This window comes from Ictidomys tridecemlineatus, chromosome 9, assembly GCF_052094955.1.
Source record: "Ictidomys tridecemlineatus isolate mIctTri1 chromosome 9, mIctTri1.hap1, whole genome shotgun sequence".
Classification (NCBI taxonomy): Eukaryota; Metazoa; Chordata; class Mammalia; order Rodentia; family Sciuridae; genus Ictidomys; species Ictidomys tridecemlineatus.
The window spans coordinates 3,619,990-3,644,272 of NC_135485.1; the positions used below are offsets into that span (position 1 = coordinate 3,619,990).

Below are 24,283 nucleotides of genomic sequence, written 5' to 3' on the forward strand. Positions count from 1 at the left end.
CAGGACAGATGGGCATCTGGGCATCCTCTGCTCACCCTGCAGACGAGGAAGCTCCTGCCCTGCATGGCTGGCCCCACTGCGCCCTCCGACAGGCCCCGGGGCTCACGCTGGGGCCTGGGTGGTGGCTCTGAGACCAGGGGCCGAGCAGGGCAAGCCCCAGGGAGGCCACTTCTCCCTGGAGCCAGTCTCCTGCTGGACAGCTCCAGGGTGAACAGCAGGGTCCGGGGAGGGTCTGTGCCGTGGACTGCATCACACTCTCACGGAGGTGGTGTGGCAAGAGGCGGTGGCCCTGAGCTGGCCCCTGCACTCCCTGGGCCTCGGGTGTCCCTCACCTTCTCCCGTGGCCCTCAGGAGGACTAAATGAAAAGGCCCCAGGACGAGGCCTGGCCAAGTTCCCTTCCTCATCTGCCCGCCCTCCCAGAGCAGGCAGGGCTACCAGAGCAGCTCTGGACTGTCTAAACCCTGCATGCTCCAAAGAAAAGGTTGGCCCTTGCTGGCTCCCTGGAGGTGACTTCTAAGTCCTGGAATGTCCTGCCTGAGTGGCTTTGTTTGCTGAGACCCTGGGCCATGGGCACGGTCTATGCTGCCATTGTGATGCACAGTGGGTCTCAGGCCATCTAGTATCAGCTTGACCTCTGCAGGGGCAGAAGGTCAGCCCCAGGGCAGGCAGCCAAGCCCACACTGATATCCGGATGCCAATGCCTCATCAGTGCCGCCACAAGCTGCTACCAGGGACTAAACACTGCTGCTGTATGACCCAGGACATGTGACCTGCATACAGGGACACACCCCAGGGCCTTTGCCCCTACGGGTCCTCTTCCCAGCTAACCCCACAGAAAGAACTCTGAACTGCAGGCTCTGCTCCGGGGAAGCGTCCTGGGCCTCTGGCTGTCCCCACACCAGGACTGTGGTTACAGTGCTTGACTTTTGTCCACAGCTCCTGCTGCTGCCCAATGCCACACGGCCATTCTGCTCTGTTACCGTCTCTCTCCGTCTGGGACATCAGGTCCCAGGACAGAAGGTTGCCATCTGCTTCCCACCACCCGGGAAGCGGCAGCAACACCCCCACCCTCAGGACCTGTTGCTGACAGCTCCCTTGGGGTCTGGTGTCAGGTGTGCCCTGCTCCCTCGGCCCCAGGATGCCCACTTGTGCCTGCACCACTTACAGGAGTCTCCTCCTCTCTCACAGCTGCCCTGACACCAGACAGGTGCCCATGATGTGGCCCAGCCCAGACCCCAGCAGCCCCCACTCCATGTCACAGACACAGCTGTGCCCGCTGCTTGGGGCCGGCACCAGCCCACCTCTTGCCCCTGCTCCCCGTCCAGGCAGACAGTCTGCAGGAGTGTGCAGAAAAGACTGGGTGATGCCCACATGACTTCCTAAGGGCCACAGATGACAGGGAGAATGTGTGGAGCGGCTGCAGCCCCACCTCCCGCCGGCCCCCGCTGGGCCTTCCCGCCTCCGCCCCAGCGCCCTAATAACTTAATGCGCTGCTCTCTCCAGCAAGCACACCGAGGGCACTGGAAACCGGCAGAACACGTTTCTCCGATTCTTAAGAACCCATTTGAGAGTTAAATAACAACGAGATGCCTTCAAGCGCTGAGAATTATGAGCGAGACCGTCCCCTTCCCGGAGAGGCCTAGTCACCGAGCAGCACCCGATTGACTGCCCAGCCACAGGTCTGGGGCGGGGGCGGAGGGCTGTGGAATGTGGGCAGGTGGCTGCGCTCCCGGGAAGCCTGCAGAGGCCCGGGCTGGGGTGTCCTGGGCACCAGCAGGACTCCTCCTGCACTGTGGAGGCCGCCCTGGCTCCGGCACCTGGCTGCACACGGAAGCTCTCCATGTGCACGGGGCCAGCTCTGCGCGGCCTTGGGGGCTGTATGGGGCCAGGCTGGGAGCCCTATGCTCCAGGTGCTGTGAAGGGACAGTGGGACCCTCGCACACCTCACCCAGGAACCAAGGCGAAGCTGACCAGGCCCCCAAGGGGCTTCTGCCACGATGCCCTCTGCGTGGGGCGTGGTCACCAGCTGCGGACCTGGGGGATGCCCTTACGTCCCATCTGAGAGGCTGGAAAGCTGAGGCTGGGAGTGTCAGGTGACTTGCTCATAATCCCGCCATGAAGTGACGCGGGGCAGAGTCTCGGCCCTGGGTGACCCTACTGCCTGCAAGAAGCCGCGGACACGGGCCCTCGAAGGCCTCCTGGGTCCCCTCTTTTCACCTGCAGCTTGAGATTCCCCCTAGAAAAAGACTCCACCTGAAGGGCTCCGTCGAGGCCAGGGCCATCGCGAGGCCACGGGCACAGGGCAGGAGCGCCTGGAGGGGGAGCTGCCATGCCCAGCTTCTGGCCTTATGGAGACTCGAGGCCCAGGCTCGGCCCAGGCTCGACCCAGGAGGCTCACACAGGACAGTCTCGTGCAAGTGAGTGGACCTGATGGCCCTGCAGGGGCCATCGACCACGTGGCCTGCTCCTCCCCTGGTGCGCAGGAGACAGAGCCCAGGAGGGAACAGAGAACAGGGCGCAGACCTCCCCTCGCAGCTGTCCTGCATTCGGGGAGCCAGGGGCGTGGGTACAGGATGGGGCCTTGGGGCCAGCTCTGGAGCACACAGAGGGCCAGGGCACTGCCCCGAGGTGGGGTTTGTTTGTGGTCAGCCTGCCCAGCAGTCCTGTGCCCTCCTCCCTGGGCTGCACTGGGCTTTGAGAAGGGGACAGGGCAGGAGGTGCCTCGGAGGTGCCACCCTCTAGGTGCACAGGAGGCGTCTAGTGAGTGACCGGGCAGGCCTCTCGGACATGCTCACAGTGGCCACACTCTCACGTCCGCTCACGCTCAGGGCCTGTGGCTGAGTGGACTCCAGGTCCTGCTCTTGCCCCTCTGTTCTGAAGTCACACTTCATCCTTCACCATCCTTCCCAGAAGCACAGGGCACCCCTGCTGCCCACTGGCAGCTCGGAGGTGAGGTGTGTCCTGGGCAGGACAGTGCCACCTCCCGGAGCCGAGGGAGAGAGTGGGCTGGGACTGGGCCCAGGGCACCCTCAGCCCCCGCTCCACTGCCCCGCAGAGGTCTTCTCCTGAAGACAGAGTCGCAACCAGAGCCGGGCCAGGGGTTTCTGCACGAGCACTCGGGAGGCCGGGTGGTAGTCTAGGGGTGCTCAGCTGTGGGGACAACAGGCTGCGCCCAAGGAACCCCTCCCTGCCTGCAGGGCCTTGGCTGTCACTGCTGAGCCAGCTCTGTGGAAATGCACCCAGACCCACCCTGCTGCTCTGCCTCGCCAGCATGCTCTCTGGCTGCCTTTACGTCCCCAGATTCTGCCTCGGCCCGTGACACTGTCACTATGTGTCCTTTCTCCCTCTGCTGGGACTCTGAGGGTCCTCATGGACGTGGCTCTGTGCCCCTTGGTCTCTCTCAGTGTGACTATGCTTTTCCTTGGGAGCATTCCTGCCCTCCTTTGGCCCCTGCTACCCCTCAGGAGCAGGTGTCCCACATTAAGGAGGCTGGGGACCTTGTGTGGCCTTCTCTCCTCTGCCACAGAACCCTGTCCTGGCCTCGCCCTCCCGGTGGGGAAGCAGTTCTTAGCTCTCCTGCTCCAGGGAGCTGAGTCTCTGGATGACAATCTACAGAAGGAACAGGAGAGTCAGGTGGGGTGGGGCTTCCTGCAGAGTGGCCCAAGGTGTCCCTCGGGAAGGTGACCTGAAGCTAGGTCAGGAGTGCAGTAAGAAGTGGTCAGCTCGCAGGTGGGAAGACGGCCCGTGCAAAGGCCCTGAAGTGGGACTCCACACCCAGGCTGCATTTCCTGGTCCCGTTGTTGACAGAACAGGGCACCTTGCCCGTGCCCGCCAGATTCTGTGCTAGAGACGTGATCAGGGAGCCAGGCACACTGCAGGTTGGCCTCAGCAGCCCGACAGCTGGGTGAGGTGCACCCTCACCTGACAGCCAAGTGGCAGGGCACAGTGCCAGGGAGGTCAGCCAGGAGGAGGTCAGCCAGGAGGGCACCACCTGACAGCCGTGGACAGCTGGAGAGGGCAGAGTGTCATCTTGCCCTGGGACCTCGAGCAGGACTCTCCCTGGACAGGACACCATGTCATTCAGCAGAGGGAGGCACGGCCCCTCACCCAGGCCGCCAACTCACAGGGAGGGACATCTCTGCGTCCACCTCAGTGTCCGTGTGGGACTGAGACATGGAGATGCCTCTGGAATAAGCAGGGGCCGGGGAGAAGCCCCTTCACACACAGCTCACACGGCCGGCCGCCAACCCCCAATCCACGCTAATAAGGCAAATAAACATGGCACTTGCAGATCAGAGGCAGCCGTTACAGTCCATTAAATTAAATTCACCGTCCAGGGCGAGAGCAGATAAACCGGGATTATTCCAGTCACGGCAATTAAAAAAAAGAAAGGCACATTTGGAGGTGTGACTCCACGGTCCCTGAGCTGTGTTGGTGGCTGCCTGCCTGCGGGGCTGGAGCCTTGGAGGGCAGTACAAGCTGGCCCCTCCCTGCCTAAGCGGCTCGCGCCCCACAGAGCCCCCCAGATGGGAGCCAGAGGTGCCCTGGCCGGATCCGGGACACACCCATGGGTCGGGAGGCCGTGGGGCACCGGCCTGTGGCCAGCACCTGGCGTGGCTCCAGCTGTCCAGCATGTCCTCGCTCCGCCCTCCAGCTTCCTGGCCCCAGAGGCCCTGTATCTGGGGGTCATCCTGCCTCTGAGCCTCGCTTTCCCGTCTGGACAGGGGTAGTAGGGCGTCCTCGGTTGCCTCATCCTAGCCTGGTGAGTGAAGGAGGGCGCAGGGTGGGGCGGCTCCGTGGTGGCCCTGCCCAGCAAGGCCCCGGGTTCCTGCCCCTGCACCTCAGGAGACAGAGTGGACCAGACACGCTTTGGAGCAGCACCCTCGCCCTGGCCGCCATGCGTTCTGCCTGGCCCCAGCCGACCCTGTCCCACGCTGCTGAGCCCTGCAGGCCACCTGTCCCCGGCCTCGGCCAGACTTCCTGGGGGTGCAGCCTTGGAGATGCCAGGGGGTCTCCTCCCCCCTCCTCCAGCCCCGCGTCTCCTCCTCCCTCTGCAGCTCCAGCTTCACCCGCAGCCCTGTCCAATCCTGCTCTGTGGGTGGCTGGGGCTCCTGATCTCAGGACAGCCCCCATCTCCCTTTGTCCCCTGTTCTGGCCATGGCAGGGCACCCACACTTGTCCCCGGTGGCCCTGCAGCCTTGCCCATGACTGTCACTCACGCCTGTGAAACACACCCCGGCAGGTGCTGACTTCCTGCCTGGGCCTCGACACTTGCTGTCATTTACAGAAATTAACGGTCACCAGTGAAGCTCGGCCAGCTGTGTTCAGTGTCCTGTGTGCCCATGTCCCGCAGGTTCCCCGCCCTGTGTTCTGCCCCGTGAGCGCTGGCTGCCCGAGGTCACATCCAGGACTCCTGTTCAGCCCCACCAGGCCGCAGCCCCTCTGTGTCTCCCTTCTCTCCCTGTGATGTTCTCTGTCCCCTTTCATCAAGGTTGGCTTGATTTCAGGACAGACGGCCTCTCCTCAGAGCTCTGGCAATGGTACGGCCATTTTTTCAAGACAAATATAATGGAAATTGCTTTGGAGTCTTATTTCTAATTATATAAATCACACTTGTACATGGTAAAAGCCTGAGACACCTGCATACAAGAAAGAAAGGAACGTGACAGTCTCCACCTCCCTGGCCAGGCGGGCACTGCTGCAGGCTGGCTGGCAGGAGGCGGCCAGGACCCTCCAAGGCCTTCCTTGGAGGACCCTCCTTGCCCCTGCTGGTCCATGGCTGCCTCCTCCAGGGAAGTATGCCTCTGAGCTCCATGCAGGTCCCTCCCTCCACAGTGGAAATTCCAGGGTACAGCAGGATCCCCGGGATGACCTGCAAATCCCTGGGCAGGAGCACCTCTGGGAGAGCTCTGTGGTTTAGGGAACCCTCAGCTCTGCCGGTCCCAGGGGAGGGATGACCCCAGGGGCCTCACCCCTCTGGGGGAGACACTTCTGAACCCCTAGCTGGCCCTCAGCCCAGTCAGAAGGGAAAGGGTCTTGCACACACCTGGGAAGAGCTGTCCAGGGTGCCCAGGGGCAGGCATGGCTTCAACAAGCCCCAGGGAGGCCCCTGAGACCGTGAGCAGAATCCAGGAAGGCCAGGGGTGTCCCCAGCCTACGGATGCTGCCAGGTATCCTCCCTGTGCCCTGTGCCCCCCACGGGAGCTCTTGGCTCTGCCTGGCAGCCTCCTCTGGGCCCACCTCTGAGCCCCCTGCGTGCCTTCACCCGCCCGCTGCAGGGGCCTCTGCAGGCCTGAAGTACGAGGCCCCTCCTGCTTCCACCTTCCCCGTCAGCTGAGCCCCCATTACCGGCCTGCGGCCACCTGCGTCCTAGGCACCCCGGGCAGCTCCAAGCCCTCTGCGTGGGCCCAGGCTGCCCTGCTCTGCGGGGCCCTTAGGGAGGACACACTGGGAAGGAAGGACACGCCACAGTGCCTTCCCGATGGACAAGGCTTCTGACAGGGCCTGACCACACATTTATGTTTTCCAGAACGGACTCCCACAGGCTTTACCTACGTCACATTCAGAAATCACATGACTCGGTTTCCACACACATCCGGGATCTTCTAACCCCAAAGGGCAGCTTCTTGGGGCCTCCACTGGAGAACACTGACCGAGGTGATGCAGGAGCGGATCCAACCATCAGTCACCACCCAGGAGAGCAGGGCTTTGACAAAGGAGTCACCATTGGTGAGGCCCTGGAGAGCCCCGAGTGCTGCCCAGACGCCGGCCATGACTAGGGCCCAGAGCACCCCAGGCCCTGCAGAGCAAGATGGCAGCAGGCCCAGAAGGGTCCGTGACGCCGTGGCCACCAAACGTGAAGTCAGTTCAGGGCCCTGAGATATGGCAGCATCTGAAAGGGGGAAGGAACCTAGTGGACCCAGAGAGACACCTGGGCCACCTGCTCCACCCAGCACAGAGCCACTAAGGGGAAGTTGGGGGCCCAGGCAGAGGTCCTGGATGGCGCTGGCCCCGCACTTCCTGAGTGTGGCTCCCTGTCTGTCTATGCGTCCTCATCTGATCAGTGACATTGTCCCCTCTGGAAGCCAGTGTGTGAAAGCTGTGCCCAGCCTGGGCGTGGGGCCAACCACAGGGCCGTGAAGTCACCACTGAGTGGTGAGCGGCTCAGTGCAGCTGGGGACGCTGGAACTCGGGCGAGGGCAAACAGGGGTGTCGAGGGGCCGAGGGTGGACCTCTTTGCCAAGAAGGTCAAACGTCTAACGCTGGGCTCACCGAGAAGCAGCTTCATGGACAAGCTCAAGACACAGGCCTCACCTAGGCTCAGAAGACAGGAGGAACGGGGCGGCAGACCCTCTGGATTCCTGCTCTGGGGACAGCGATGCTGTGTCTTCAGTGGCCAAGTGACAGACGTGCACCCCGTGTCGACGTGGCCGCTTGCCAGTCCCCCACCTCATGAGGGTCCGTCTCCCCAGCCATAAATGACACAGCCGTCCCTGTCCTAGAGTCACAGAAGCTGTGTGGCAGGGCGGGGGGGGGAGGGGGCTCTGTTCCCCAGGGTGGCAGGCAGGGCACGTCGGGGCAGGTGCCCCTCTCGGGTCGACTTCCTCAAACTCAGACTGACACTGACCTCCCTTGGCCAGCTGTGGGACCCTCTCAGCAGACTGCCTGGCCGTGGTGACCACTGCGAGCCTGAGCTTTTTAGATCAGAAATGATCCCTGGGTGACAGTTAGCAAGACAGCTGACCAGAAGGCCTTGACCAGCAACTGCAGCAGGCAGCAGGCAGGTGACCCGTTGGACAGTCCCGAGACCACTTCAGACCTCACCAGAGGGTCAGCAAAGTCCCGATTCAGCACCTCTCGGCACCAAGTCCAGGCGCCAGGTCTCAACTTCAGCTGGGCCCTGCTGGCCACCTCCAGAGGCACCTCAGAGGCTGTGACAGGGGAGAACAAATGACTGAGGAGCAGCTCGCCCTGAGTCTCTGTCTCCTTTGTCCCTGGGCCACCCTTGCTGCATCCGATGTCCACGAAGATAAATTTCAATAGGATCATGGCAAGCTCGGGAAATAATGCCACCCAGTGTCCCCCGATTGAAGTGTGGAGGGCACGCAGGCAGAACCTCGTGCCCCAGCTGCGGGGACCTAATTGAGAGAAAGAGAAGCAGAGGAGCCGTAGGGGGCTGGCAGGGGGCTGAGTGCCATCGGGGCCCTGTACTCCTTGAAGGAGGGCTGCTCTGCCATCCTGTGGGTCTGCGGAAGCAGGTGCCCCCAAGCCGCCCCCGCAGGCTGGTGGTCCCCAGGCAGCACAGGTGCAGGGGCCAGCTGTGTGCAGCCTGGTCCCTCCAGCTCAGGCTGATGAGAGGGGACTTAGCAGCCCACTGACACATGTCACAATACAGTTTATGTATAGCCAATCCGCAGGCCACCCAGGTGGCAGCATGCCCAAGGGGCAGCGGGGGAAGGTGGGAGTCCCAGGTACACACCACACCTGCCACTCCGCTGGGGGTCCTGGGCGGGCAAGCCTGTCCAGGCCCCAGCCCTTCCTGTAGGGTGGATCCTCAGCCTTGGGATCCCCGGGTGATGGTGCGGAAGGAAGGCACGTGTCAGGGAGCCTGGGACAGCAGGACTCCAACCTATGACCCAGAGGAGGAGCCACCAGACCTTGGCAGCTCTCCCCCTGGTGGGCTTGTTGGCTTAGGGAGGGTCCATGTGGTGGTCCCTCGTGTACACACAGGTCACACGCCACCCTGGAGGAGGCTCTGTGTCTCCAGAGCTGAGCCCCGGAGGCAGGACCCTGGGGGCACTGGGCAGGAGCCTCTAGACAGAGAGAGCCTGCAGCCTCTGCCCCTTCCCTCTGGGCTGGAGGTGGGCCAGAGGGGACTCCACCAAGATGTGTGCACATCTGTCACAGAGGCTCACGATGGGTTATGCCACTTAACAGATCAGCCAGGTGGCCACGGCAGGCAGGTGGGTTTGGCTGGAGGAGGTGGGCACTGGGGATGTGCCTTTGGTATATGTCTTTGTCCTTGGGGAGGGTCTTTCCTCCCACCTCCCCCCCTTCTTGGTGGCCACATTGTAATCTGCTTTCCCCCACCTCACTCTTCTGCCATGAAGTTCTCCCAAGTTCGGACCCTGAGGGACTCGGCCATCTATGGGCTGAAACTCTGAAACCATAAGCCAAAAATAAACTTCTTCTCCTCTAATTGTTCTTGTTGGGTCTTGTGGTCCCAGCAGCGAAAAATCTGACTAAAACAATGTCTCAACCTTGGAACTTCAGAGTGGGGCCTTGTCTGGAGAGGGGTCTCTGCAGGTGTGATGAGGTGGAGGGTCCGAGAGGAGAGATGGCTCTGGATCTTCTAAGTGAGCCCCAAATCTGATGACCCGTGTCCTCACGAGGGAGCAAAGGGGAAGACACAGACCAGGGCACAGGAACACAGATCAGGGGTCACAGCCACAGCAAAGGAGTGCATGATGCCACCAGGAAGCACCAGGGGCCCCCCGAGGCCTCAGAGGGCAGGGCCACCACACCTGGGCTTCAGGCTCCTGCACTTGAGAGCGGTCCCTGTGGTCCGACAGCTCCGAGTTTTGTGGTCCTCTGTCATAGGAGCCAGGGAGACTACTGGGCTTGAGGCTGCCATTGTCCCAGCTGGAGAGGAGGGACCTGGCAGGCCCGGCTCCCAGGGCCCTGAAGGAAGGGGTCCTGGAGGAGGCCCGGTCCAGTCCTGTGGGACGCCACCCACGGATTATTTGAGCTTGTTTGAGTGTCTTTGCTCCGCCTCGAGCCAGGGAGGGCCAGAGTACCCTGTGGCTCCTCCTCCTCCCACTGCCCAATGCACATGACCTCTGTCTGGGCTCGGCCAGGGACCCCACTCTCCCTAGCTTAGCTCCAGAGTGGGGCGTGACCATTGGAAACGGGACAGCCCACCTCCCCCCTGATTTGGTGAAAAAAACATCTCATGGAAAACTTTTGATGCTTCCCCCATATAAACGAAGCAGACGCGGACTCTCACTCTCTTTCCAGTGCGGAAGCTTGTCCCTAAGATGGAGAGCCATCCTGCCCACCCCCCCACCCCCCCCGCTTTCTACACTATTTCCTGTCTCCTGTGATTTCTTGGCCATTTTCTCTTTCTCAGCTTTTCTTTCACAGCCGGCCCGTTACAGCAGAGGAACCCCAGATTTCATCACCCACACGGGGCGTGGGCGAGACAGCGGTCGAGGCTGAAGGAGCCTGGACACCTGACCCTGAAGACAGTGGCCCGCTGGCCTGTGTGACTCAGAAAGCAGTGAATGCAGCCCAGATGTCAGTGATGGGGCCTGGGACTGTGGGACAGGTTGGCTGAGGGCCAGGGGCCCCACAGCCTGGACAGGGCTCGTCTTCAGCTAGGGAAGAGCATTCTGCAGGGCTGGGGATTAGGTCCCTCCTGCTGTGGGTACCGTGGCCTCCAGATGACTCAGTGGGCAAAGAGCCTGGGCTGAGGGTGGCGTCCATGGTGTCCCCAACACTGGCCCAGAGAGAGGGCATGGTGTGAGTGGGGGGCGAGCCTGCCAGGCGAGGGGGCCTCCTCTCCTCCCTCTCCTCCTCCCTTCAACCCAGCACTGCCCCCGGCACCTTCACACCTCCGGGCTCTCCCCTGACCAGGTGCCCCCTGAGCCCGGGTCAGTGCCCTTCTGGATGCTCCTCTGGTCCCTCTTCAACCTGGCGTGGAGGCCACTCCTCCAGGGGAGCCAACCCTGCTCCTCCCCCCCACTCTCTGCAGGACCAGAGGCCACAGACTCCCCAGCCTTCTTGTCCCAACCGTGGCCTTCAACAATTAGGAGACACCACACATGTGGAGCCATCAGAGAAGAGCTGGGGAGCTGATGTCCCCAGGGCTAGCAGAGAGCAGCAGCTGGGCTGGCAGCCAGGGCTTGGTGGGAGAGACGGGCAGAGCCGACAGAGCCAGCCCAGGGCCCGGCAAGGCTGCTCTAGAGACTGGCTGGGATGCCCTGGGGCTCTGCCTGGGCCTGCCTGCATGTGGCCAGGCCTTGTCTTGGTCACTGGGGCTGCTTCATGAAGCGTCACAGCCGGGCTGATGAACAGCGGAGAGTGTCTCCCACAGGGTGGGGATGGAAGTCCAAAATCATGCTTCCCGGGGCTCAAGGGGGGTCCTTCCTGGCCTCTGCCAACTCCTGGGGGTGACCACAACCTTGGGCAGTCCTTATTCAAACACATTACTCCGACGTATCCCCATGGTCACCTGACCTCCTCTCTGGCATGGTATCTCCTCTCTTCTGAGGGCAGCAGTCATTGGACTTAGTCCCACTCTGCAGAGCCTAAGTGCCCTCCACCTGCCAAGACCCTCTCTCTAAGCAAGGCCATCTTCCAAGGTTCTAGGTGACTGTCTTGGAGTGGTCACCCTCTCCAAGCCCAGCACGGCATAGAAATGCACCCTCAGCAGGGCAGGAGCCCACTGGTGGCCAGGGCAGCAGGAAGGGCAGCAGAGCAGTTCCAGCAGAACAGTGGGCAATGGCGTTGGTGCGAGTCACCTGTCACTAATGCTCCTACTCACGGTGTAGCCCTGTCCTGGGGCTCCTCCAAGGGGACCCCCTCCGTGCCTATGGCTCCCTGCCTGTCCCTGCCACAGCTGCCCCTGAGGGCCGGGGATGCCTGCTTGTGTGCTCAGGTGTGGGGTGTGGCTGTGGCTCTGTTCCCGGGGGTCCCACGGGCAGCAACCCTCAAACGCCTCTGGGGACTGTGGTGGGAGCCAGGGCCCCTGGGGTTCAGAGCAGAGGGCCTGGGACAGACCTGGGACATTAGCCCCTCCTCTACCTCTGTAGCCCTCAGCTCAGCTCCTGATCCGACGCCAGTGGCCCCAGCTGCACACTCCGAATGCCACCTGCTGCCTGTGAGGAGGCAGTGGGACCCTGGCTTTAACTGTGCTGCCTGGGTTGCTTCCTCACTCCTGGGACAGCGACAGGACAGCACAGGGCCGAAAGCAGCAAGGACCCCGCGCTTAGGCACGTGCTTCAGGCAGCACCTGCGGGTCATGCCGCGGCCTGAGAGCTGGGTCATCCCTGTCCCCGTAGCCCTAGCTGCCAGCCGTGTCTGGCCACCCTGCTCTGTGGTCCTAGAGACCCGCTGGCGGCAAGGTTAGGCATTCAGGGTCCGCTTTTCAGTCTCTAGTTTAAAACACAGCGGCTCAGGCCTCCCCCACCGCCACCGTCATCCATGCTCCTGCGCCAGTGCCAGGGGTGGTGCCGCGGAAGGGCCAGGCCACTGCAGTCTCCGGCTCAGGCCCATGACGGTGCCCCCTGCTCAGGGCAAACCCGGGGTTCTGCCAGGCGCAAGCCCCGAGAGCCCCTCAGCCAGCCCTCCCTGCTGGGCCTGCCCCTGCCCAGCTCCTTGGGGACACACTCTCTGCAGGCCCCTCGTCCCCCTGGCAGCTCCGTACCGGCTCTCGGCTGTTGACGGACCCCTGTCTTGCACGGTGCCAACACGTCCTCCGGGTGCCTGACTGATGGGGGGCTTTTCTGGAAGCAGCTCTTGTGTTTGGTTATTGACAGGATGTTCCTAATAACATCCCTTCTCTATCCAGAATGGAGGTCAGCCCGCACCCCACGCTGCACCATGGGTCTGGCGAACTCCACTGTGTCCAGCATGTGCCTCGGCAGCCCCCAGGCCCGCAATGCTATCTTCGCTAAAGGACCCTGGATTAAAACATCCTGGACCATCGCCGTCTGGAGGCTTCAGTGTTCTTCATGAGGAGCATGTGGTCCCTGGCTCCTCCTCTGGGGAACTGGGGAAGTTTTACTCTATTTGATGGACCCTACCCTGGTCCCGGTCAGACTCACAGTGGGAGGTTGATCATGAGCACGGTGAGGCCCTTGGTGTTCAGTCTCCCCAGAGCCCTGTCCCATGAAGGGTCCCCTGAAGGGCACGAGGGCAGGGGCTGGGGTCTCTGTCCCTCTGCTGATTGATTCCTTTGCAGCTACATCCTGCAGGGCTTGGGGAGGCACCAAGGTCAATGTCTGTAGGGGTCAGCTCCAGCCTCTCTCTCCCCCTTGCCTGCCACGCCTCCCTGTATGGCCAGTTGGGGGCTCTCTGGATGCCCAGAGCCTCTCTTTCCACAGAGGGATGCATTGCCCACCTGCAGCAGCCCCTACTTCTTCGTCCTTCCTGCCCAATCACTTAGCCACCACATCCTCCAGGAAGCCTCCCCTGAATCCCGCCCACCCCACAGCTGGTTGTGCTCCACGTGACCAGCCAGGCCTGTCCCCCTGTCCTGACCCATCCATGGGCCTGTCTGTCTCCTATAGCTCCTTGGGACACACTTTGGAGGCCCTCTGTGACTGCAGCAGCCAGCCCCAGGAGCCAGGAGCAGGGGCTCAGGGTGTGGAGCACCCCTGCACCCCGAGCTCATACCACTCCTGACAGCAACCAGCAAGGAGCCCTCGCCCCACGGCAGAGACAGGACCCGGAGCTCAGGGAGCCAGGAGTCAGGAGCAAGGAGGCTGACTCGGGGAGGCTGAGTCTCCCTCCTCAGGTCAGTTCTCACCTGCTAAGTGGGGGGTCTTGTGGGGGGGCGGGATGCGTGACCTCGTGGACCAGGAGAGACTCAGGGAGGCTGTGCCCAGGGTGCCACAGGGGGTTCCCCACCTGAGGCCTGCACCCACAAACCTCCTCTAGAGCAGCCCTCCAGGCCCACAGGAAGGAGCGGGGGCAGCAGCACTGAGGACCCCCCGGAACACGTCTCCACACCCAGGACTCCGCACACACACGAGGGACGAGACCTGGCCCCAGCCCCACCTTCACAGCCCTGGCAGCTGCCTCTGCCATGACCTCAGAGCCCGAGGAGGGGCCAGGGAGCCAGCACCCCTCTTCAGGAAGGGCGGGCCAGTCTTCCTGGGTGCCCCTCACTAGACAAAGGGCCATGGCCCAGCTGCCCGCCTGGCATCGTATCATCGACAATCACCATTAAGAGCAAATTAGGGCTGGACGGCGGCCGCGAGCCGCACTCACTGCTTTATGAATCCATAAATGGAGGCCTGGCAGCAGCCAAGGGTTTAATTGAAATGATAATCACAGAGGAGCAGAGAGACACTGTCCCCTCACCAAGGGAGGCCGCAAAATTGCCCTTGGAAACGAGAAGTGTGTTCCATGAAATCTGGAGATGGCACCGGGGGTGGGGGACAGAGCAGAAGGGCGGCGGCCAAAGAGGTGCACTGGCCTGGGGCAGGCGCGAGGACCGGTTCCCCGTCCCACCTCGCCTGTCCCATGGGACCCCAGGCTGGGGCCACGCTGCTGCCCTCTGGTAACAAATTCCCTCCCACTGGTCCTCCTAGCAGCCTCCTCCTCCTTCAGGGCTCAGTGCCCATGGCAAAGGCCGCCCACCAGCCCATCAGGCACCAGGCATGCCCTCCACCCACTGTCGTCCACCTCCCAGAAGCCACCTCTCTGCACCAGGCAGAGCTCTGGGTGTGCAGGAGCATCCCGGAGTGCGTCATTGTGCTCTCCTGCCCTGTCCCCAGTGGCATGCCCGCTCCATGCCGGCTGAGCCTACGCTCTGTGCTCAGGCCCTCCACTAATCAGCCTCAGGGTCCCTCCTGTGTCCCCAGGCATCTTCCCTCAGACCACCCGAGCAGCTACCAGGTTCTCCCTGCTAGACACACCCCCGTGGCTCTCCTCGGTCTGGGACGGAGCCCACCTCCATCGGGCAGTTAAGACCACTTGAAGGACCTATTCACCCTAACCTCACCTGGAGAGAGGGTGGGAGAATGTGGGGATGGGTCATGGATGGAGGAGAATAGGCAGGCAAAGGGGGATGTTCTCCATAGGCGAGAGGTGCAGGGGGAGTCGGAGGGTAGTGGATGAGCGAGTGAGTGGGTGGGTGGGAACGTGGGGAGGAGGATAAAGAGGTGGGTAGGTGATGGGTGGGGAGATGGATGGGTGGGTGGGTGGGGAGATGGACAAATGGAAGGAGGAATGTGGGCCTGTGAGTAACTTGCTGCATAACCTTGGGAAACTACAGCAACCATCTGAGACAGGCCTCATGTTCTGGTCAAGGCTGAAGGAGGAGGGCGTTCTTCCCTTGGCCAGGAACCTGCCTGGAGAGATTGGACCTTCTGGCCCGGTGACTGCATTACATTTTCGCAACCTCTGACCTCCATTCCGTCTTCCCCTTCAGACGGCCTGCCTCTCCCTGCTGACCACACCTGAGCAGCCACTGTCTGTGCGCGGAACTCAGAGGTCCACTGGCCTCCTCACCAGCTGCTGGGCGGGCATTGCTTTGGAGACCCCTGCAATGAGGAGGAGGGAGGTGATTTGCAGGGTTTCTCAGCCTCCTGCAGACTGGAACCACGAGACCCAGGCCCACTGCAGCCTGGCTGCATCAGAATCTCAGGGGTCCAGGTCTCGTAACCTCCAAAGCTCCCCAAGAGACCTGCGTGCAGCCAGGCCCGGGTGTAGCCTGCTGGAGCCCTGGAGCCTCGGGCTGGAGGAGAGCTAGCCACACACGAGCCAGGGCTGGGACAGCGGGTCTGTGTGGACAGACAGGACCTCTGGAAGGTTCTCACATGTCATCTCCCTCTCACCCAGCCAGGAAGCCGGAGGGAAGGTCATAAACACAGCTTAGGTCAGGCTCTGCCCAAGTGTAGCCATGACGGGGGGCTCTCATGGTGGCACCTTCTGGGGGAGAGAAGCCTTTATTAGGAGACCAACACATGAGCTCGTGAATGGCCACTAGCACAGAGCCTCTGCTTGCCTGGGGTCTGGTCTGGTCTATAGAGAATCTATCAATTTTATCTAAAAGTGCGTAACTATGAGGAGTGAAGCCCTGTTATCCTCGGTGGATAGAACTGTGGATAAATCTTTTCCCTTTCAATATTTTCTATAATGGCTATGTATTTTTATAAAAGAGAAAAAAAAACTTGAAAGTGAACACACATCTTTAGCACAGGCCCCAGAGACGGCAGCGTGCTCTGTAAACATTAAAATCAGCAGAAATGAGAGCACTCCAGCGCCGCGGCTCCTGGGGCTGAGTCCTCACACTGTGCAGGGAAGCCTGTCACCTCACCACCATCGCCATCGACTGGAGCTGTGCCCTGCCTCCATGTCCCCCAGGTCAGCTGCAGCTTAAGGAGGCCAGGACATCACAAATTCTACATTGTAAGAAGACCTGCAGGATTTGTACTGCTCTGCTAAATTAAAAAGAGAAGAGTATCAGCGATGAGGAGCCCAGCTAGCATTAGGATTAAATATTTATGTCCCTGCGCCTGGGAAGCACTCCGTGTAGGACTGCACACTGCCACGGGCAGAGGGGCCTCCGACATCGGGCTGCCAGCCCTCGGGCACAGACACCCCAGCTGAGATGCGTGTGCCAGGTTCCTGGACTCCCTCCCACTCAGGGCCACACAGGAAAGGACAAGAACTGTGCTTATCTCTGCCATTAGAGTCCTGTCTGGTGTGTGCCTTTCACCCTCCGTGTGCAGAGAGGAAGCAGCATGGCCGGGGTCCTGGCCCCTGGAGTGTGGTCCGCAGTGTGCGGGCCTCACCCTGATGCCCCCGGAAGTCAGGGAGGGAAAATGGGGTGGTGGGCTGTACCTGCAGGACTGGCGGTGGGTGGAGCAGTGTGGCTTCCAGGTGGGAGGCTGGCTGCCAGCCTCCTCTGTGGGAGACCAACCTCGCACATTAACTCCCCTGCTGGGCCATGTGGCACCCATGCTGCTAGACTGTCCTGCTCTTCTAGGGTTCGAGGGACAGTGTCTTCATGCCTGGGTGTGTCTTCCTACAGCCCCATGGTGAAGCTACACTCACCTGTTCCTTTGTAATATAACCCCTTGCCCTGTTTAGGATAGAATGTTCCATGGAAGTGCCTTGTGAGTGTCCCCTTCTCCTACTGTGCCCTGGGGGTGGCCTACCCAGGTGTCAGTCAACCTGCTGACAGTGACATCATGAAGATAGACTCAGCCCCTGAAACCTGACCCCTGGCCTCATATGAATGGCTTCTCCTCCATAAAAGGGGTCAGCGCGTGATCTCGCTCTCCCTCTTCCTGTGGACCCTTAAGGTCAGAGGAGCCGTCCCAGTGACCTCAAAGAAAAGGTATTGTGTCTCTTGTGAGGGTATTTTCGCAGCCCAGTCAGCCCAGTTTTCCTGGAGTGACCCCTGAGCCTTTAGTCGAGAGAACAGACACCCGGCCCTCCTCCTCCCTGTCCCACTTCCTGGCCTCCTCCTGGTGCCAGATGCTCTTCCTGGTGCATATACAGCACCCAAGCAGGATCCAGGGAGCCGGGGTGCCGGGTGAACTGGGGGAGCCTTCCTTCTGGCTGTTCCTCATGGGTCCCCATGGAGACCATCCCAGAACATGGCTTCACGGGGTGCCTGAGAATGTGGGACTTGTGTCTGGGTCACCGTGGATGGGTACCAGCCCTCCCCTGAAGTCACCCACTCCATGCCGCACGTGCCGTGGCTGCCTCTGACTGTGTGGCCCTCCCCTGCCCCCGCACCCTGAGCACTGGGGCCGGCCCCACCCACTTCCCCAGCTGACCACCCACACGCAGCTCCCGTCCCTCGGCCTCCAAGCCCAGGCTGTCCCTCTCCACCCGGAGAATTCCTCCTATTCGTCCGTCCCTCAGCGCCCCTCACGCAGGGTCCCCACGGAGCCTTCTCTGACTTTCCCCGAAGGGTTTGGAGGCTCCCGTGGGCCCCCAGGACAGGCCCCCAGCACCATGAGGTCACCCACTAGTGAGGCTGTGTGGCCCCGTTTCTCTCCTGGAGTCTGGAAATTTCTGGATTCTACAGACGTGCCCAGTTCACTCTGGCCCAGAGGAGAAGTCCTCGCCTGTTTCTTGAGCGGCTGAGCGATGAACACAGTCAGTTCCAGAAGCTGAACCAGGGGAGGAGACACTTTCCATCTCTCCTCCTCGCATCCCGGGGCCACCAGCCAGGGCGCGAGGCTGTCTGTTTGCTGTCGCCAGCCGCCACCCTTTCCTGTATCTGCCCTGCAGTGTCCGGCTCCCAGGGTGACAACTGGGAAGCCAATTTCATGCCAGTCTGGTCGGCATCAGTATGCATCTGTGCGGGCTCCCACTGCACAATTAATTAGGCCATTTGTATGCATCGCGCGGTGCCAGGCAGCAGCGGGGAGAGCGGCGCCATCTTGCCAGCATACCCAACTTCCCTCCCCACTATTTCCAAATTCAGCAAGCACAAATCACTGGTCTCATTTTTCCCCAAAGTTAAACAACAAATTGCCCTGTCAGCCCCCTGTGTCTGTTCAACAGGGAGGTAGAGACATGAGGCCTCTGGGGAGCCGGAGTTGTGTCCCAGGAGGCCCCATCCCCAAGGATACCCCAAACCCCACTGGCACCTCCACTCCCATCAGGAGTCACCCCCAGTGCCTGGTGTCTCCTGGGGCCTCCTGTTCAACTCTCTCAGAAAATGCGAATTGAGTTGCAGGGAGGACAAGTAACTGCCCCTCCCTTCCCCAGGTCAATAGGTTCCCAAACTGGCTGGAGAGCCAGCTCCCTCTTGGTAGCAGGCTCCTCAGCAAACCCACTGATGTGGGGCCAAACACTCTGGGGCCCGTGTATTCCTGCAATCCCTCATTCGGGGCTCCCAGCCTGCAGTCGGGGGGCTCCGGGCCTGGCCCCCCACCTCCACCTTTCCCTCCTGGGCTGTGTGTCATCCATGACTTGTTGTCCTTAGCTGTAGGGTGGGGGCGCAGTGACAGGCCCTAGGGGGACAGGTCGGCTCTGAGGAGGGATGTAGCACAAGGGGAGCACCCGCGACAGTCCCTACGGCCCACTCACTTCCCAGCTCTGCGCTGGCAGCTCTCGCGAGCTGTGCAGGCTAGGCGCCAGGTCCCGCTGTCCTCCCTGGAGCCGGTGAGCTCCCCCTTGGTGCCAGTACTTGGCACTGGGTGCTGAAGTCACCAAGCCCAAGAAGAAGAGGCTCTGCCCGGGAGAAGGTTGCGCTGAGCAGGAGAGAAGCAGGTGACAGCGGTATCCATGAGGTCTCCCCCCGGGTGCCCAGGAAGGCAAGCCCCAGCTTTGCCACTGCGCCAACCTCACCAGAGTGCCCTGCAGGCCTTGCACACTTCCATCTGGTGTCCCGCACCTTGGGCGCTGGCCGACCTCCCTGCCCACAGAAAGCAGAGCAAAGTTGAGGCCCGTGTCCTTGGACCACTCCCGCTGCCTCGGGCCTGTCTTTAACTGATACTGGCCTCCTCCCCATTCCACAGAGGAGGAGACCGAGGCCCAGGAGAGGGCATCACTTGCTTGTACCCCAGATCTCACTGAAGCAGAGGCCCCAAACTGACCACAAGACCCCAGCCTCGCCCAGCATGGGGCACCGCACCAGACCCGGCCCCTGGGGCAGCCCCGCCCCGGCTGTTCCCTGCAGGCGTTGGCAGTTACTGGAGCCGAGGGCCCCACAGCCTGCGAGGCAGGACACCCTGGGCGAGCCTCCCTGACCTCACCCTGGGCTTTTCTGGAAAGTTCACTGCTATTTGCCAGAGCTGTGGGCACATCACAGGTGAGTGTGACATGGGGCCTGCTGGATTCTGTGTCCAGCTGCCACAGGGCAGGCAGAGCAGCCTCCTAGACACAGGCCTGCCATCCCGGGGGTCTTGCTGAGGTGCACGTTCCTCTGAGCTTCAGACCACACTTGAGGGCAGGGCTGGGGTCTTCAGCAGACGTCAGAGGGCTGCATCAGCTCCCCTGCCCCAGGCTCATGGCTTCATCCTCAGGGGACATCCACGGGACCTGAGTGGGGCACCCCACCGGGCTTACTCCACGGCCCCCTCATCGGGGTCACTGGCACGCCCTCGGGGTGCAGACTTGTCCCCACCTCTGCACGTTTCTATCCCGGGCATGATTTTGTCGCGCCTAGCGGTACATGAGTTCACGGCGAATATCGACACTGGATGTTCTATGTCCCCCACTGATCGTAGCGTTTGTGGCTAATGTGCAGGAAAGGGCTGCGGTGACCGAGCTGGTGGCTGGAGGGGGAGCCGGAAGCTGGTTCATGCAGAAGGGATGGACCCGGGTCCTGGTGTGGAAGGCGGGGCAGAAGGCAACCTGGACACTGTGAGGGCAGCAGGCAGGACCCGGTCTGGGACTGAGGCCTCCGGGATTCCCTCCCATTCAGAGGTGGAAGCCTTTTACGGTGGAGGGGAGACACAGAGCAGTAATTATTTTATTAAGGAGCAGGAAATGATGAATAATTTAATTTGGGGAAAGAAGCGCACCACTGATTGAACTGCTGCTTCCCGGAGCCTGACATCACCTCTCTCTAATTTCCTTTGACATTTCTGGCAGGGCATCTTGAAGAAGATTCCAGAAACATTTGATCTGCCTTCAGCCTGGGCATGCCTGACCTTCCCCGGCAGGGAGGGGGCGGGAAGGGGTGAGGAAGTGACAGAGAAGGGAGGGCGGGGAAAGGACCCCTCTCCATGGCAGCCAGGCTCCTTGCTCCAAGGGCACTGCCATGAAAACTCGCAGTGGCGAATCTGGCGTGTGCCCCAGTGAGTTCCCAGCCTTGGAAAGGCCACTGTGAGCTCACAGCAGGGTCAAAGCCAAAGATGCGCGTCAGGCTGTCAGGTGACCACTGAAAAGTGTCCCCCTGGGACCACCAGGGTGAGGCGCCATCAAGTTACTTCCCGGATCTGACACCCAGCCACATGGTGCCACCTTCCCACCAGGCACCTTCTGGGGGACCATCTCACCCAACTGACTGCACAGCTGTGTGACATGACAGCAGCTGTGATCCCCACACCATGAGGCCTAATGTCCCATGATCTGAGCCACCCACACATGGCATGGTAGCTGTTCAAGTCCGGAAGGTGGAGAACTGTCCATGGCATGTCCACCCAAGGTGACTCCGACCCTCTGCTCTGGGCTCGATGCTGCGACTCGGGCTGCCTTTCCACCCCAGCAGCTCGGAAAGGAGGGGCTCCCATGCCCAAGAGCCTCAGAGTGTGCATGGGACCCTCGGGCAGAGCTGGCCAGTGCTGAGGCCTGACTGGTCAGGGGGCAGATGAGTCCCGACAGATCAGAGTCCTGAGTGCCCTGTGCCCTTGTTACTCCGGGCTGTTCCCTGCCCTGTGCTGGGGCTGGGGGCTGAGATGAGTGGACCAGGGCTCGGCAGGGCATGGGAGAGGGGCCCCAAAGACGGGTATTATGGCAAGAACTGCCCACACAGCGTAGGACTCAGTGGTCGCCATCTTACGGTCTCGGGGCTGCCAGCCGTTGGCAGAGAGCATAGCTCAAGTTTGGTCACTCTTGTCCCAAGGGTGTCAGCAGCCCTCAGTTGCTGTAGCAACGCTGGGCAGTCGGCTGTCGGAGGAGGGACATGAATGTGCAGACAGGTGGCTTTTAAGCCTCTGGGGGCCTCTGGGGTGTCAAGGCAGGAACCGTGACCTGGCAAAACCATTAGTGGCCGAGGAAGAAAGGGCCAGGGTCCCCACATACCCTCCAAGGGCACAGCCCATGACCTGAAGACCCCCACCGGGCTCCCTTGGTAAGGTCCCATGCCTCCTAGCAGCACCGTGGTGAGGACCAAGCCACCTCAGCAAGAAAGGTCCAGCAAAGATCCAAGCTTCTGCCTGTGACCGTCCTTCCTGACCTTCTGTCCCAGGTGGAGACAGATCCTTAAGTGAGAAATGATCCCCAGTGACCCCTGGTCCTGCCAGGGGCCTGTGCTTATCAAAGTTTCTATCCCCAAAGGATGTCCACCGCACCCCCCACATGCCTGTGGTGGGAGGTGCCTCTGGAGGCAGGTCTGCAGCTGGCCCAAGGCCCCCCCAGGGCGGCTCTCAGAGCCCCCAGTCTCCCCGGGCAGAAAGGAAGCCTGTCATCCCCCGGCTGGCTCACCCTGTCTCTGCACAAGGCCCGGTCACCCTGGTCACAGGTCGGGTTACGTCTACCTGAAGTCCCCGTGGGGAAGCCCTGACCCCGAGACCTTGGGATGGGACTGTGTGGAGACGGGCCTCTCCAGAGGTCACCTTGGTAGGACAAGGTTGTCAGAGTGATCTTCACCCCGTGTGACAGTCTCCTCATTGGAGGAGGAGGGGCCCGAGACACAGACCTCTGACCCCTTTGTCTTGGACCCCAGCCTCAGGAGCTGTAGGAGGAGGAACTCCCGCTGCAGGGCTCTGTGACAGCTGGGCAGTCCCCACTCCCACACCTCAGCCTCGCACGCGCGTGTGTGGTGAGTCAGCTCATCCATCCCTGGGGAGGCCTGGAGGCCGGTCCTCTCATGGCCCATGTTACAGAAATTGGAACCAAAGCACAGGGCAGGCCAGTCCAGCGCCAGGCTCCAGAGACAGTGACACTGCCCCTGTCCTCAGGGGACACACCTGGCCTGCCCTGGAGTCAGGTGAACAAATGACTTCACGAGGTTGGACAGGGGCTCAGGAAAGCACATGGATGGACAAGTGGACCAAGCCAGACCGGCCAGCACGGCTGCAGACTTTGGCGGGGAGTGGAAGGGCCCACCAGGCGGAGCCGAGGCTCAGGAAGCCGGCACCCGGGGGCTGGAAGGCCCTCAATGCCCCCACTAAACACATGCTCCCTGCACGCTTCGGGGCTCCCCCGCCCCCTGGGAGCCGGGAGTGTGGGTGAGGTCTCCACTGCGGGAACACAGGAGGGTGCAGGCCTGCAAGAGGCCAGCAGAGGTGACCTACTGGGGACCGACTGCAACCCGCCATCCTGGGAGGGGAGGAGGGAGGCCAGGGGCAGGGGCAGGGAGGGCCAGAGACCCTCAGGGCGCAGGCTCCCTCCAGGCCTCTCCCTCCCTGCACTCCCCAAGGCAGAGGAATGGGAGGCTCGGGAGGCCAGGCAGTGTGGGAGGTCACCCAGCCGGGTGGCAGGAGGGTCCCCTGACTCCAAGCCCAGCAATCTTCCTCCTGTGCCCCAGGTAAGCTGCTTCTGCCCAGAGGAGAGAAAGGAGACCCTCCCACACCCAAGACCCCTGCACCTTTAGGACCTGGGGCAATTCCTTCTCCACTGCACAGTCACCACGGCAGCAGCGGGGCCCTGGGACAGCCCCGTCCCTGTGCTGCTGGCTCTGCTTTCACAGCTCGCCATGCCTGGCCCACCGTGCCCATGGACTGGACGGGGTGGTACACCCACCATGCCACCAGGGCCACCATTCAGATTCTCAGGATGAGGGTTTGTGGGGGGTCACATGGGGGGTCTTCCCGAGGCAGGTGTCCCGTGCCCTCACAGGAGTGCTGGAACAGCCCCAGGGGGGAACGTGGAGGTGCAGGCCAAACCCGGGAGCAGCTAGACCTGAGCTTGCCCCACTGGAGACCAGTGTGGGACACCTCAGGACCCCCGGGGGGGCAAAGCACGGTCCTTCCTCCCGCTGTTCCTCCTGGGGCCTGCACCTTGGGAAAGCAGCCCGTGTCCAGTTCCTAGGGCCCAGCAAACCCGAGACCACAGAGGAACCAATTTAGTCAAATGAAAACTCAAAAGAAGTTGGTCCCAGTGGGGACATTTCCCTGGCCCCAGAAGAGCAGCTCTGCCATCCTGTCCCAGACAGGACATGAGCCTCGGGGTGGGGGACCACAGGCAGGTCTTGCTGGCAGCAGCAGCTGGAGGCCAGGCTCCAGGGCGCCCCAGGAGGTCCCCCGGGATGGCTCAGTGTCCCTGTCAGCTCCAGTGTGAGCCAGGCCCTGTGCATCTCACAGGGAGGGGGCAGGAGGCACTTCCCGCAGCCACTGTCCCAGCAGCAAGCCACCCGGTCGGCAGCAGCTGCTGTCCACTCGCCACCTTGTCCTTCCTCTGGGCTCAGCTTCCTCGCCTGTGCACGGGCAGTACTTCTGCCTGCGGCCCTGCTGCCAGGAGGCAAGGATAGGCCCCAGGGGAGCGCTGGGCAGGGCCTCTGTCGGCTGCACCAGCGTCTGAGCTGGGCACTGCTCTGCTTCCGCTTTGCTGCCCGCAGAGCCCGTATCTCACCGAGGAAATAAAAACTCCGGGCATAGGGCTCCTCCGAGGCCTGCAGGGAGAAGGCGGGGCTGGGGCAGGAGGGACCCAGCAGCGGGCACGCAGGGAGACCAGGGCCAGCACTAGGTCCACTGCCCCTGGAGGCAGGGCCTGGCCTTCCTCCTCCTGACAGTCAGTGGCTCATTAAAGGCCTAGGCCACGGGCTGGCCATCCTTCCCTCACACGCACCCCTAGCTCCTGGCCTGTGTGACAGGCCTTCCCCTCCAGTGGCAGGCAAAGGGACCACAGCACAGACCCTTCCCAGCCCAGGCTGCTCGGCCCCCACTCGCTGGCCTCAGCCCTGGCTTCTCCCTAAGCCTC

The 24,283-nt window shown here is 61.9% G+C and overlaps 1 protein-coding gene and 1 long non-coding RNA gene across 4 annotated transcripts in view; one reads left to right on the top strand and one right to left on the bottom strand.

Annotated features, from left to right (window-relative positions):
* The window catches only part of Sorcs2 (sortilin related VPS10 domain containing receptor 2), a 325,891-nt gene that overhangs the window by 137,159 nt on the left and 164,449 nt on the right, over positions 1–24,283 (bottom strand). The window lies entirely within an intron of this gene.
* LOC144366586 (uncharacterized) lies at positions 1,519–9,200 on the top strand. Its single transcript, XR_013425652.1, has 2 exons — positions 1,519–1,680; positions 6,531–9,200. It is a non-coding gene; the product is annotated as an uncharacterized LOC144366586 (long non-coding RNA).